Source organism: Rattus rattus, chromosome 1 (assembly GCF_011064425.1).
Source record: "Rattus rattus isolate New Zealand chromosome 1, Rrattus_CSIRO_v1, whole genome shotgun sequence".
In the NCBI taxonomy this organism is placed as follows: Eukaryota; Metazoa; Chordata; class Mammalia; order Rodentia; family Muridae; genus Rattus; species Rattus rattus.
In genome coordinates, this window is record NC_046154.1 from 229,516,466 (window position 1) to 229,521,868 (window position 5,403).

The 5,403-nt window shown below is 42.8% G+C and overlaps 1 pseudogene; it reads right to left on the minus strand.

Moving 5' to 3' along the window:
- Window positions 1-2,937: 2,937 nt before the first annotated feature.
- Window positions 2,938-3,724, minus strand: LOC116890092 (annotated as a pseudogene).
- Between the last annotated feature and the right edge of the window lie 1,679 nt (window positions 3,725-5,403).

The window sequence follows — 5,403 nt, forward strand, 5'->3', positions numbered from 1 at the left end:
GCAAGCCAAGGGTAGCAAGCCAGTAAGCAACATCCCTACGTAGTTTCTGCATCAGCACCTGCCTCCTGACCTGTTTGAGTTCCTACTTATCCTGACGTCCTTCAATGATGACCAGAACTATGGAATTGTAAGCCAAATAAACGCTTTCCTCCCTAACTTGCTTTTTGGCCATGGTGTTTCATCATAGCCATAGGAACCCTAAGACAATATCCCAATATGGAAGCAATTTTATGAAGTTTGTATAACAGAACAAAGAAAGAAAGAAATCAAGACTCTTAAAATATTCTGGCAGACACATTAAGTAAGTGACTACAGCATAACATGGTAATCTTGGCTATAGGCCTCAGATGTTATCTGATGCCTTTTAACCTTTTGGTTGGAAAATTAAGAGTTTTGTTAATATATTCCAAAAGACTTTTTATCCATAGTAAGGTCCAACACAGAGAAGCACAAGGAGTAGCTCTTGGGAGGGCTAAGATAGCCCAAGATAAACTGTAGCAGGTTCTGGACCTGCAACATTCTAAATCTCCAAGGTCACTGAAATTCTGATCAGCAAATCGGCATTTGTAGACAATCTTCCCAGGAATCCTCATTCGCACTATGAAACAAAAGACCCAAGGAACAGTGTGAACCACCCACTTTTATGCTGATGAAGTATACACAGACATTTTGCAATATAAGTTATCAATAGGGTATAATAGCCCAGTCTATCTGAGCACATTCTTCCTGGCCTCTTAATGTACTTCCTTCCTCCCAGATACTGATGTATTGATGTGTGCCTGTTCTCTCTCTCTCTCTCTCTCTCTCTCTCTCTCTCTCTCTCTCTCCCTCCCTCCCTCCCTCCCTCCCTCTTTCCCTCCCCCCTCTCACTCCCACCCCTCTCTCCTTGATGTGTTTCTGTCTATGTCTATGTCTGTGTATGTGTGTGCGTGCGTGTGTGTGTCTGTGTGTGTCTATGTCTGTGTGTGTGTGTGCGCGCGCGCGCACGTGTGTGTGTGTCTATATGCACAGACCAGAGATTAATGTTGAGTTGTTGAGTATCTTCTCAATTATTCTCCACTTTATTTCCCCACAGGGTCTGTCACTAAATCTGGGTGCTGGGGACCAAAACTTGGTCCCTCACACGTACACAGCAAAGACTTTACCAATGAAGCCATGCTCCAGCCTGCTAGAATGGTGGCTTTGCAGCCTACAATGGAACAAGTAAGATCAGAGAATGTCTGTCTGTCTTTCTTTATTTTTATATTTTTAATTTTAAAGAATTGTTAGAGAAAGGAGCCTTATTTTATGTGTGTTGCCTGCATGTATGTCTGTGTGTCAGATCTGGAACTGGAGTTACAGACAGTTGTGAGTTGCCGTGTAGGTGCTGGGAATTGAACCCAGGCCCTCTGGAAGAGCAGCCAGTGCTTTTAATCACCGAGCCGTCTCTTCAACATCAGAAAATTTCTTTATAGGCAGCTGTCACTCAGATAGGGCAGAGTTAGAGCTGTGTTCCCAGGTTTTATGGCTGGCTTTGGGGGGAAAAGGGATTTTGGTTTCTATGACATGCCTGGGAGGAGAATAATTCTGGTTTCCCAGTTCTAAGTGAGAGAAGATGAGAAGTAATCGCCAGGAGGCCAGAGACGGTCAGATTCTGAGCCCATCCCTTTGGGTTATGTTCTATCGTGTTGGTTCATCCTTTTGTTTTGTTTCTGAGTAAACCCAACATTTCACACATGTTGGCAGCTATTCCACCACTGGGCTATATCCCCAGTCCTCATGAGATTGTTTTAATTAATTTAACTTAATCGGTTAATTATAAACCACATATAGTACAATGCCACGGTGCCTGTTAAAACAAAGGCAGTATTACTTTCAGATGTTACACTCATGAGACTGCTCTTACATTTGTTTAGTTTTAAATATTAGGACAGGATTAGCCCAGAATACCCTCAGACTCTTTATGTGGACAACGATGACTGTAGATTACTTATTCTCCTGCCTCTACCTCCCTAGTTGCCGGGTGCCTCGACCTGGCCTTAGGGTAAGGGGCTGAAGAGGGCACACATGTCAGACATACACAGGTCAAAAGGTTGATGATTTTAACTCTCTAACTATGCTTGATGCTCAAGTTGATGGCTTCTAAAAGTATTAACTTTCTTGCCTATTCTGTGGCTGAAAACCACTGGCCTCTTTTCTCTGTAACTCTCTATGTCGTATTTTACTACTTGACTCTATGTTACTGTTCTGTGCTTCATTAAGTGCTGGGGACTTTATCGGTCTACTATTTACATTTTAAATCTCTGTGCTTGATTAGCGCTGGAAAACTTAACTCTTGCTTACTTTATAATTCTCTGTGCTTGTTACATGCTACAAAACTCAATTCTTAACTCCTTTTTAAACTTACTACATGTCTTAGTTAGGGTTTTACTGCCTTGAATAGACACCATGACCAAGACAACTCTGGCTCAGCGATTCAGCTCATTATCATCAAGGCAGGAGCATGGCTGCATTCAGGCAGGCATGGTGCAGGAGGAGCTCGGAGTTCTACATCTTCACCTGAAGGCTGCTAGCAGAATACTCACTTCCGGGCAGCTAGGATGAGGTTATTATAGCCACAGTGACACACCTACTCCAACAAGGCCACACCATCTAATAGTTCCACTCCCTGGGCCACGCATATTCAAACCACCACACTAATAATTCTCTGGCAAGTAACGTATGCTGTATAGCAAGGCCAAATTTAGAGGAGGATTAATTGCTAAGGTTCCTTCTCTATTGCCCAGAGAAGCTTTGCCTCTCACTGGCCAGGCAAGAGGGAGATTTGGAGCAATTAAGTTTTTAAACCAGGAGAAGAGAGTCATTCTTACAAAAAAGGGAAGCTTTTTTTTTTTTTTTTTTGCCAAGCTATGACTGTTTATTAACTGACCAGATTATAAAAATACTATGGGCAATACCTTAGTCCATCCGTCTAATAAGCCTGTTTATCTGGTCTTCCCTGTTGCCAGCATCTACACCTTCAACAAAGTGAGTTGTCTTTTTCTTCATTCCACCTCGTGGGGAAGATAGTTTGAAGGGCCATAGGAAGTTATTTGCTTCCTTGAAGCGTTTCCCAACTGTATAGATCTCATGAATTAGATCCTCCATGCAGATGATGCCACATTTACCAAGAGATCGAACAATAAGGAATTATTTGTCAAGGCAATGCTCTTTTTATTGATTTTGCCAGAGCCTCGCTTGTAGACGAGCTCATTTACTGACTTCAGGCTGGGGTATCCCCATGCAATGTGCGGTTCCGCAATCCTCAGCACGTTAACTGAAGCCTTGTGGAGCTTCACAAAGGTGCCATGGAGGATCTGCCAAGGATGTAGCAGCTGCAGCACCTTGTACACCTTTGGGCTTACTCCACTGGTACCTCAGATTCTGATGACAAAGGCCAATGTTGGTTCTGTGAGCACATAGAAGTTCCCAGCACTCCTTGCCATCCTCGCCATGGAATCTCAGTCCAGTCCGTCTGCCTGCACTCCTTGTGAGAGTGCTTTGCCTTCTCGTAGATGAGCTTCCTCCTTGCCTTTCGCAGTGTCTTCAGGGCAAATTTCTTCCTCAGGCACCGCACCTTCAACTCTGCGAAATTCCGTTGCCTTTTCTTAAAGGTTCCTGGTGCGGCCACAGCCTTCTTTTTCTTCTTTGGTACAGCCTCCATGATTCCAGCCGGAAAAGGAAAGCTTTTACACAAGCAAATATGCATAAATGCATACACACTCATATATACACATTCATTATCACATATTTATTAGGCCCAAATAATCTGTCTCATCAACTTACATACTTACACACGCACGCACATGCTTTAACATAGCTGTAATCTTGGTGCATGCTACAGCCATCACATGCAAATGGCAAAAAGAATCATTTACCCCAAAAAGCAAACCTTTGTTGATTAAGACTGGAACAACATAAGATACAGTTGTTTGTCAATATATATAATAGTCATATTCATGACCATTCTGTATTATGTTAAAATTTCTCAAAACCTATCTCCTAAGAAAGACAGTTGAGATTAGTATAATCCAGTCCTTTTAGAGTTATTGTCCTAAGGAAATGTGATGTATAACATACCTAGTCCTGGGTCATTAAAAGCCAGGTATCACCCCCTAATAAATGTAATAGACTGTAAACATTCCCAATAACCTCTGGGAAGTAGCCATTTCTCTATAGTATTCAGTGTCATTGCAAAAGTAAACAGTAGATGGCAGCACATACCAATATGTTAAACGACCTGGGGCCTAAAGGAAGGCAGAACTGGAGAGATCAGCTTCCTTTGTAATGTTTTCTTACAAAAAGACAAAAGCATCACAATACAATATTAAGATGAGTCTGAATTATGAAGTCATGAATGTCTTATCTTCACTATCTTTACAATTAGTTTTTATCTCTTGCCATTTGTTTGTTTGTTGTCAAATACAGTTTTCAGGTCTCACATAGAGCTTGTTCAGTTAGTTTGTTGACAGGGCCAGGGATAAAACCCAAGTCCTTAGCCATGTCAGGTAAGTGCTCTGTAACTGAGATACACTCCTAGACCTTACAATTAGTTTGTTAAAGACTAGTCTCCTCCCGACAATTCTAGCAACAAAAATATTTGGCTAGGAATAACACTAAATCCTAAATGGGATGGCTCCATCAAATTCCTCCCTTCAGAGCTCAGGGAGCCCTGGAGAAGAGAAAGCAGAAAGAGTGCTCATATGAAGTCAGAGAAACTGAGGCAGCATGCACAGGGCCTGCAAGGGTCTGTACCTGGTCCTCTGCATTGGATAATATATTCTAAACCATTGGCTTCATCTACTCACAAAACCAATAACAAGTATAATGGCTAAAGAATCAGGAATCCATTAATATTTGAAAACAGCCTAACTCTTTTATAAGATGATAAAAATTCGGGGGGTGGGGAGGTAAATGCACTGGACGCCAAGGCTGAGAACCTGAGGTCAGTCCCAGAACCAACATGGTGGAAGGAGAGAACGAACTCCAGCAAGTTTCATGTGCACCACAACCAAGGTAACTCTTATAAGGGACAACTTTTAATTGGGGCTGGCTTACAGGTTCAGAGGTTTGGTCCATTATCATCGTGGCAGGAAACATGGCAGCATCCAGGCAAACAAAGTGCTGGAGGAGTTGAGAGTTCTACATCTTCATCCAAAGGAAGACTGAAGCAGACTGTCTTCCAGGCAGCTAGGAGGAAGGTCTCAAAGCCCACCTCCACAGTGAAACACTTCCTCCAACAAGGCCACGCCCACTCCAACAAGGCCACACCTCCTAATAGTGGTACTTCCAGGGCCGACTGTATTCAAACCACCACAGACGCTGACCTTCCTTCCGTCTTCCAAATGCTGCAATTTGGTGTGTGGTACCCATCCCAGCTAACAC